Genomic DNA, 11,257 nt, shown 5'->3' on the forward strand with positions numbered 1-11,257 from the left:
GCTAAATCAGTCTGTCTCAGGATGCAGTATTTTGCCTTTGCATGGCAGTATTCCTTTAAAGAATCAGTGTCTATTTCTTTTATTTGCCAGGGCAGTGTCCAGGCAATGAAGTCATGTTTATTGTTAAGTGTGTGTGTCAGGTTATGAGTCATAGCATCGTGAATCTTGTTGCCAGGGCCTTCCTATGATGTCATCAACAGCCCAAAATAGCCGCTAAATGCTAGTAGGAGCCAAGCACTCTGGACACTTCATCTGTTTAAACACTCCGGAGAGGAAGAGTGAGAACGAGAAATCATAGAGTAAGAGAGAGGGGTAGATCTACAGTTATACAGCAGATACTCAAGAGAGAGAGAGAAAACAGGAAGAGCACTCGGAAAATCCCTCTTTTTGGGAGGGAGGGAGGGATGGATGGATAGGATGAGATGAACCAGACTTCCATCATAAAATTGAAAAAATCAATTCAATTGTTTGATGGAAATGTTTCTTGAGCAGCAAATCATTTCTGAAAGATCATGTGACACTGATGACTGGGGTAATGATGCTGAAATCAAAAACAGCTATTAAATGATGTAATATTGTGTAATCATATTTCACAATATCACTATTTTAAGATCAAATAAATGCCACTTTTGAGCATAAAATATTTTATTCAGATTGTTCATAAGCTCCTGCTTGCTACTCTATGGAAGGCTAGTTCAAAGCGAGAAAAAAAAGTGAATTGTGAGTTTAAAATTAAAAAATAAAGTTACATTGCAAGATAAAGTCACAAGTAAGTGTAGTTGCAAAAATTGTGAGATACAAAGTCCAAATTATAAACTTTTTAGACAGAAATGCACTTTCATATTACTGAGCGTATCAAAGTCACATCCAAATCCATCAACCGGATTAAAACTTGTCGTTTTGAGAATTTTGTAAAAAAAAAAAAAAGTTTTGTATGCATCAGACAGCCCAGTCCACTTGTTTACCATGTGAGCTGATAAAGTTGAATGGCAGATATTTTTCTTTGTCTTTCTATTGATAAACAAATCCCAATAAACTGTTCTCAACACTGTATTACACTTCTTGTTTTTTGTTCTAGTAAACTAACAGTCCCCTGTCTGGCATTAGGGGTTTCCTGATACTCTGGCACAGTTGTTCTGCAGGGACACGATGTCCAGACAACTGCTATGGAGGAGGAAGTCATTATGCCATCAGGACATCGTCTTATGCGCTCAGTATGTACTAGTTTGAGTGTGTCTGCCTGACCTCCTTCACACTGACAGAGTTCATGCTCCTGCGCTCACTAATGTGATAGAACTGGCATTCAGTTTTTTTTAAATCTTTGCAAATAAAAATAGAAGTGTTTGTGTGTAAAAAACAGCCGTGCAAAATTTGTTACATCATGAATAATTTTCAGAGCATTAATCAAACTTTTTCTACGCGTTATTGTTTTAAATATTGTATTATTACTGTATGCAGGCAGAGATGCGCTACAGTTCAAAAGTTTGGGGTCGGTAAGTAACTTTATTTAAACAAAATACAGTACTGTGTATTGTGAAATATTATTGCAATTTAAAAATAACTATTTTCTCTTTTAATATATTACCATCATAGAAATACATTACGTGTCGGATGATCCTTCATAAATCTTTCTAATATGTTGATTTGCTGCTAAATAAACATTTCTTATCATCAATGTTAACAGTTTTGCTGCGTAATATTTTTTTGTGGAAACCGCGATGCATTTTTCCAGGATTCTTAGATGAATAGAAAGTTCAAAAGAACAGCATTTGAAATATAAATCTTTTGTAACATTATAAATGACTTTACTGTCACTTTTGAGTAATTTAATGTGTCCTTCGGAAAAACGAATCTTACCATTCCCAACATTTTGAACGGTAGTGTAAATCATAAAGATAACTGAGGGAAATGCTCACAGTAACATTAACTTCTCTGTCTCTCTGACATCAACTTCACTCCCACTGTGTCGCTTATTAATTGCATAAAGCACAAATTTCACAATTTTTCTGAAGATGCCCTATCGTGTCATCCCTGTAATCGTCTCAGCAGAACTGGTTGTTCTCACTGAAAATAAATGGCTTTTGGTTGCCTTGTCACTGCAGATGTGTGTTGATGTGAATGCACCTTAGGAGACAAGTAATGGAGCAGACAGTTTCACTCGTATACGAGGGAAGGAAACATTATATTAAATGAATCTGCGTCACTGTTATTATGGACTTCAGTCAGGGTACATGTATTTAATTTGAAGAAAATTAAAGTGAGGCTGGAGAATAGAAGTACAAACTGTTCAATTGTTTTACTGTTGTTATCTGGATAATTCAGCTGACAGAACACTGAAATATTCATATATATATATGCAAATATGAAAATATGGTTTGTGCAAATCAGATGTTATGTAAGCCCGCATGATAGGATGAATATTGAGCAGGATGTATGTCTATATGTATGTATGTCTCTTTTTTATTAATGTCAAATTAATAGCAGCAGCTTTTTGACAACACTTTAAAAGTAAAGGTTCTAAAGGGGGGTTTTGCAGCAATGCCCTACGAATGCCCTACTTATTTTCTAAGTGTGAACATTTTAATTCTATAAAGAACCTTTTGTGCGATGGAAAGGTTCCGTGGATGTTAAAGGTTCTTCATGGAACCAACAATGCCAATAAACAACCTTTATTTTTAAGAGTGAAGATAACCATAAGTAAACAATTTGTAGGCTGATTTCTGATAAAAATGGTAAACACTGTGATACACACACACACACACACTCCCGGCCAAAAAAAAAAAGAGTGCTCGACTCTTACATTGTCAATACAAGATCATAACCAAAAATGTATGCTCCTCTTGAAAAACATTTATTTCCAATTTTCGGCCGAGATCTTGTATCAAGATCAGCACATCCCAAAGCCTTTCAATGACCTTAAGGCCTGGACTCAATGATTCTTCATGCGCCTCACAACCATTCTTTCACAGTTTGAGCCTGATGAATCTTGACGTTGACATCCTGGAATATGGCCATGATGTGTCTTCCTACATAGCTGTTTGAGAAATGAAAAGCTACACACTCCATCAATTAGTGTTAGAAGAACTGTTGACAAACGTTTAAGATGCTAAAATAATCATTGCAATAATGATACAATCATAGACTAGACAGAAGCATTTGCCTATTTAAATCCAAACTGTGTGTGTACTTTTACAACTATCTTTGTAAGGACCAGTTTTAGACCATTGGAGTGAGGACAAAGAGAGTAAAGTGAGGACATGTTGGCCGGTCCTCACTTTCTGAGAGCCCTTTCAAGGCCTGTTTGAGGGTCAAGACTTGGTTTTAGGGATAAGGTTATAATTAGGTTAAGGGTAGGTTTAGGGTAAGGGTTTGGCACTTAGTTGTGATGGTAAAGGTTAGGGTAAGCGGCTAGAGATTGCTTTGTGTCAATGAATGTCCTCATAAAGTTAGATGTACAAGAGTGTGTGTGTGTGTGTGTGTGTGTGTGTGTGTGTGTGTATGTGTGTGTGTGTGTGTGTGTTAAGCTAAGCCATTCATCTCTTTGACCTTCATGCACATTTGGAACAACTGTATTCATTAGCATCTATGTAGAAACGACTGCACGCTCAACCTCTCAGCGCATATTCTCAAGAATAGAGGCACACACTTTATTTAGGCATACATGGCACTAATTAAGATCTTAATCTGAGAGGATGTTGGAGGGCAAGTTTCATGAGGACAGCACACACACACGCACACAACGTTTGAGGAAGTGCACAAAGCTAGTGGAAGATAAAAACATTCAAGATGGAGAAAAATAAATACGCAAGCATGTCATTATGAATCCCTTGGGTCTAGAAGGGACCATTTTCTTTTCCATTAATGGTACGTGACATTTAATGATTTACCAGAAAACTGTTGTAGCACCAGTGGATCTAGAGTGCATGTTTATGCAGATTTTGTCATTTATAATGTCTTAAGGTGAGAAAATGGACTTAATGTCAGTGTCTGGGATTCTGGGTAAATTATCGTTTTTCAGTGAACATCAACATTACTTCCATCTACCTTTATAAAAAGGAAGATTATGGCTTTGTTAAACGATTTAGAGCCAGTGACGCAGGTAATCTAGTTGAGCTGTTAACCCTCTAATACTCATTGATCTAACAAAGCAATATTTGTTACATATTGTTTTTATTACTGCACTTACAAAAGTAAAAAAAAAAAATATATATATATTTTTTTTTTAAGAGAGGTTTGTGTGTGTGTGTGTGTGTGTGTGTGTGTGTGTGTGTGTGTGTGTGTGTGTGTGTGTGTGTGTGTGTGTGTGTGTGAGAGAGAGAGAGAGAGAGAGAGAGAAATATGAAATTCCCCCTCTTTTGAACACTCAAAACATAAATCATAATTTATTCATTAATGCATCTATTACTATAAACACATAAATAAATAACTTAATATAATTGATGCCACAGTCTATAAAATTACAATGAAGACATTCCACTGTGATAAAGAGTTGCCATAGGGCAAGTTTATCTGTTGATTTATCTTATGAAAGATGCATGCCTTGAGAAAATCCAGATTTAGGTCAGAAACAATTAAATGTGTCTATTGTAATTGAGGAGCATATCAGTGTGTCTTTAGAGTGACCTTAGAATAAAGTCATGGCGAGAAAATCAGATGTCACGTGTGTCATGTCTCTTAAAAGCAAATTATTGGTTGCTTAAAAAGGCTGATCTTATAATTCCAACAATGCAATATGTTGTAGTTTTTTCTTAATAGCAAGAAAAAGAAGGAAAAGTATGTTGCCAACTTGCCATATGTTGCCAACTCCATACCTGTATAGAGCTGGCAAGTCCCGCCCCTTCCGCTAACCCCACTGGACCTCTAGGTTGAAAAATCGTCAATGCAAGTGAATGGGAGAAAATAATTATTTTCTGGTCCCGGTTGAATTGTGCCATGAATGTGAACATATGTTGTCTGTGAATTTTTTATATAATTATTCGTGGAAAGAATGCTACAATTTAGCAGGTAGAAATTTGATACTGTTAGACTTTGTGTGAGAGCACTTTGTGGACTACAACTCTCGACGCGTTTGAAACGTCAACACCACTAGCACACGGACACTAGCTCACGGATCCCGCTAAACATGGCTGTGTCTTTGGTGCACTTCACCGCCTTCTTTCAGGGAGAGGACAAAATCGTTGAAGTTGGTGAAAACCACGGGTAAGTCAACTTTATGGGGTGACGTCACATAGGCGACATGTAGTCTTTCTCGTTATGTCTTTTCCACAACTGCTAGCCGAAGAATCATACCATATACTGTCAAACTCGTAACATGAAAAATTATATAAAAAACTCACAGACAACATATGTTCACATTCATGGCACAATTCAAACGGGACCAGAAAATAATTATTTTCTCACATTCACTTGCATTGACGATTTTTCAACCTAGGCCCTGTCCCAAATGGCGCACTTCATGCGGACTTTCGGTCTCGTGGACTTGAATTGCGCGTGCTCGCTGAGTCTACGAGTCCGTAGGCCAGGGGTAGGCAACCTAAGGCACGCGTGCCATCACTGGCACGCGGAGGGTTAATCGCTGGCACGCGCGCAAATGCGAGAGTAGTGTATGTATTTCATTCAGATAAAGTAGTCTACCTGCACACAGATCTACATTTTGATGTAATAATTCCTCATAGTAAAAAAACACGGAACGCACATGTCGGAAACCTCGTGAATTACGGCCGTTTCACGCATATTTTTTTCGGCGTGCATGTTAATCAATGAGTGCATTCACGCGGGAGCAGGAGCAGCGCGTGAGCAGCAGTGAAGCGCGGGTTTCGCCGCCGAGTCTATTTTGTCTGCGCTGCTCACGCTCAATGAAAGTGAAAGCCCACTTTTAAAGGACAAAATAAATATGATTTCAAACAAAAGTGCCCAAAATGCACAGAATGTGCATGTCTAGTGTGTTTTAACATAAACTGGATTAGGTTATGTCAGAAAACAAAATGAAGACTCAAAAATATTTATAAAAAATGTACCCATTTAAACTTGTTTTTATTATTCAGTTTGGGTAAAAGGATATGGTATTTTATAAAAAAAAAAAAAAAGATATATATATATATATATATATATATATATATATATATATATATATATATATATATAGAAAATAAATATTTGTGTGTGCTGTAAAGTGTAAAATGAAATAGGAATCGGCTAAAATTGGTATCAGCAGGTCAAACTCAATGAAAAATCGGAAATCGGAATCGGCCTAGAAAATTGTAATCGGTGCATCTCTAGTTAAGAGTTATAAATACTATAATTTGTCTATCTAAATCTAAAACAAATTTAAAGAGAATATTAAAAATGTTTGTACTATTTCTGTGTTAGCTATTTTGAAAATGTAAAATGTGTGTGTGTGTATATATATATATATATATAGGCTAAATGTGTGTTGTGGCACAGCGATGAACTCGGAAACTTAAAAATGGCACTTTATGACAAAAAGGTTGCCGACCCCTGCCGTAGGCCGTCCCATTCAGCATTTTACCGCTCTGAAGTGTGCTCAGCAGCGCCCCCTTTGTACCCTTGAAGCGGTCTTCCGCGAAGCCCGCATAGAAGCAGGCTTCAGCACTTTAACTACCCAGGAATCCTTGCGAAAGGCCAATCAGACAACGGATGGGAGGAGATTTCACTCACGGATAATTGTTGACATGGCTGAGAAGAAAATATTACAGTTTTTATGACCTAAATGTACATTTTACCAGTTGTTCCCTACAGTTTATACAAACATTATGGTCATCGACCAGTGGTTGATATCTCAAACATAATAATAGCGCGTTTAATAATACGATCACATTATGATTCATTAAATAAATAGAACCGAATATCAGGGCTTTACTGAGTCATATGTAAACATAGTATGAATATTGAAACCTGTAAATTCATCTGAAACTCATGCACATTTTCATTATGTTTTAAAATTGCAATCTTAGTTCAAATGTAACATTATGTATTATTATGTACAACTGTATACATCATTTAAATAAGCATGATATATCTATTGTCTAATGCCCAGGTGATATGCACAATATCAAAATATAGAACTGTAAAATTAGGCTGTGTAGTGGACGTGGAGATGAGACGCTGGAGCGCAAAAAATGTGATTTCTCCTGTCCAACAACAACCAGACCTGTAATATTTCTGTCAGTAAGGTTATTTTTCACTCTGATGTCTCTGAAAATAAAAAGCTAGATGATATATTAAACTTTTTCTGTACGATGGGTAAATATCATATTCACAAAGCAATATACCTTAAATTCAAACCTAGTTGCAAATTTTTTGCTTATGATTTACAGTTATTCTTCACTTCAAAAAATCCCCTCCAATAAAAGAGCTTTGAAAATATCCTGTATTATAGAACAAGTTTTACATAAATTGTAAAAATATTTTATTTACTGTTATTATTTACTTTCATTTTGTCTGTATCCCCACATGTGCATGTTCATTGTTTTGTATTATTTCCATTGTAATGATTTATATTGTAATGCAAAAAAAAAAAAAAAAAAAAAAAACAGGCCATTATTTCCGGCGTGACGATCGAGTCTGTCCCAAAAATACCTCTCAATGCGCCCTCGTGGACTCGCGCCAAGGGCCCTATAGGTCTGCACTACATGACGTCACCAAAGTGTGGACTCTGAGGAAGTCCACAAGTCCGGAGTGTGCCATTTGGGACAGGGCCCTAGAGGTCCACTTGGGGTTTTACGGATGGGCGGGACTTACCAGCTTTATTAAAGAGATAGTTCACCCAAAAAATTCGGTCATCTTTTACTAACCCTCATGTCGTTCCAAACCCGTAAGACTTTCGTTCATCTTCGAAACACAAATGAAGATTTTTAAACAAAATCTGAGAGCTTCCTGCACCTCCATTGACAGCTACGCAACTACCACTTTAATGCTTCAAAAAGTTCATAAAGAGACTGTAAAACTAATCCATATGAATCGAGCGATTTAGTCCTGATTTATATGTCCAGATTGCTCCATATGATGAACAGACTGAATTAAGGCTTTTATTCACATATAAACATTCATCAACTCACACATCAGTTGTGGTAAACAACGACATGAGGATGAGTAAATGATGACAGATTTTTCATTACTGGGTGAACTATCCCTTTAAAGAGTATTTTTTAGCTGCAGGCGTTTGTGAAGAACACAGAGACACGTGTGAGTCCCGCACATGCTCATGTTGCAACACCTACAATCTATAGGTTTTCAGGAAGCAACTCTATTGTTTACGGTAACGTGACATTTGACGCAGTGGTGTTCATGTGACAGTCTTTGCTGTTGTGTGTAATGAGTGTATATGTACAGTGTCAATGCTGTATTGATGGGCGGACAATGTTTCATTGATTGTTTTTGCGGTGACCTTCAGCTCTGTGTGCAGGCCTGTATGGGTGAACACACAGGTTTCACTTACACTAACACACAGGACACCCTTTCCTCAGTGCTTAACGGCGATCAGAAGTATTAAAAGTACGTCAGAGACGTACAAATGAGACTTGAATTGTGACTTGCACACTTCAGTTAATTTGTTCTTGGAGGAATTTGATTAGTTCATTTTGAAATCATGTTATCTTGGCAAATCCGAGCATAATTTAAGACATTATTCAGAATACTGACATCTTTTCCCAGTAAAAATAAATCTGAGAATCTCACTTAAAGTGAGATTTTACCCCAAAATACATATTGTGTCATTATTTACTCACCCTCATGTTGTTCCAAACCTGTATGACTTGCTTTCTTTGGTTTGTTTGTCACAATAAGTTGATCCAAGTCTTCTGCAGAGATCTGATAACTTTCTATGTACCTCATTGCTGTATAGAAGAAAGTTGAGAATCTTTTCAATGGGAAACCAAACAACAAGGAACTAGTCATATGTCTCTTTAGTCTTGTTACGCAACAAAGTTGGTGATGTAATGCAGTGCACTTCAAGAAAAATAATCACAGTGGATTGAGCTTGTGCCAGAAAAATCATAATTTCCTCTCCAGTTTAGTAACGCTGGGGCAAACGGGGAAATCTGAAAGAATAGAGCATGTGATGAGAACGTTTGTCAGTCAGTAATGAATGTGACTATGTCCTCTTTCAGACCATTACCACACAAACCAGGCAGTGTTATAAAAACAAAACTATTCTCTTGTTGCTTTTAGTGAACCTGCTTTAAAATGAAATGGCCACTGTGAGAAAGGGAAAAAAGAGAACGGCAGAAAAAACACGTCAGAGCAATAAACAATGGTGTCCAATCACAGGACATCTAACGGGATATTTTAGTGAACCTGTGTCATCAAAATCCTCACGAGTGATGTGCTCTTTCAAAACAGAAACTACATGCATTCTGGTTCTCTTATTATATTCTGGGTTTAATATCACTTCAGCTATACATTTACAGGATTTGTAACATGATGTCAGTTAGTTATCTCGGAAAAAACTTCTCCTTCAGTTTTAGAGGCAGAAATGTGAACCTTGTATTTTTGTCAAAGCATTGATATACAAATACATCAATTCTTCTGTAAAAAGTTTTATATTTGAGATGTAAAGTCTAAATTGGCCTTTTGAAATGGGACCATGAGTGAATAACATCGTGGCAATGTTTTTTGGTTTTATTTGTAGTAAATTTTCAGGCCTACCGTACTAATCAACTCATACTATATCTTGTTTGAATTTTTATGACTTCACATGAGCTGGGTGTTGCACATATAATGTGATACCGGTTTAGATAGTCATGACATGACAGATTATTATGAAAATATGACAAATTTATTCACAAGATATAAGCAGGAATACTAGCAAAAATGTTGTAGACTAAGACTAACTATCCCAAAAATACGGTTTACATGGAGCAAACTCACATTAGAAATTAACTCGCCAAGAAAAGTAGTCCCACCCAAAAATTATGATTTAGATAATTTTGCAGTCAAATAATAAACATTTTTACTGAATAAGTGCCATTAAAAATGAGCTTCATGAGTCTGATTATCATCTAAATGCTTTTACAAACAATTTTTTTTTTGAGAGCTAAGACTTTCTATTGTTATACACCCTGGTGTTTTAACTCAGAATATCCCTTTAAACATTAATGAAGGAGATAGCGAACACATTTATGAACTTGTGTGAATGGTTGGTGTTTTTTCCCGAGGCAAAAATCGCAGTCCCTTCTGGATTACCTAAATAAATTTGACCATTATTTTGGTATTTGAAGGTTACCATGGAAACAGCACCCTGTGTAGCAAGGCAACACAATCTAACGGTTGCTTTTTCACGATGATAAGCCATTGTAGCTAATGCAACCGCTAGACTAGAACTAATCAAATCATGATCTCTCACGTTGTTTTATAGAGTTGCTATAGCCTATATATATTTTAAAAATCCACCTTCTCACCCTTACTCAACTGTGCTCTGTTTGCTGGCAACAGGAAAAGCATCTTTCTCGTAGACACGTAATAATTATGCATTAGAGTGCATGTTAATGCGTGCGTGAGTGTTCGCACATGGTCCTGGAAATAAATCATTCAAAGCTGAAATTGGAAGCAGGGAGATCATGTCACACCTGGTACATAGAGACAGAAAACTCTCTCGCACGAACAAAGAATGGCCTTATTTAAATTCAGCGTAAACACCCTAATATATTAAGACTATAAAAACAGGCCTTTCATTACCCACAATGCATATGGATACTAAACATTTACTTAGTTTTAGCCATAAAACGAATGTCCAAACTACATTAAGCCATTGTTTTGATTAAGTTACTCATGCAACTCTTCATCTGTCTTTATTTAAAGACTGGCAAATCTGTTAGTCAGTAACTAAAAACACTTAAACGGCCTCTATGCCGCACGGCAATAAAGTGCCGGTCGCTAGGAAACCACAGAATATTCTTAGCACAAAAAAGGGAGTGAGAGGTTGAACGTCCTCAGTGGCGAGGGAGAGAAAATCAAATCTTATCTGGTTTATCCAGGCACCTTATTCAACGGCCATCGCTGGTCTTTGTTCCCCATCTGGAGTCATGCCAGCCATTGATAAGACAAAGGCGACCTCCAGACCTCCTACTCCTGTGCTCCTCGTTAGTGTGTCACTTGACCATATTTACACACTTGATTGTCGTGTTCGGCTGTTAACTGAATACCTATGTCAGATCAGGACAATTTTTTTTCCAAGTAAATGAAAAGTAATGGAGCCATTGCCAAATGACTGAACTCTTGCCGTCTTGACATACAAATT

Source organism: Scardinius erythrophthalmus (assembly GCF_964197995.2).
Source record: "Scardinius erythrophthalmus genome assembly, chromosome: 5".
In the NCBI taxonomy this organism is placed as follows: domain Eukaryota; kingdom Metazoa; phylum Chordata; class Actinopteri; order Cypriniformes; family Leuciscidae; genus Scardinius; species Scardinius erythrophthalmus.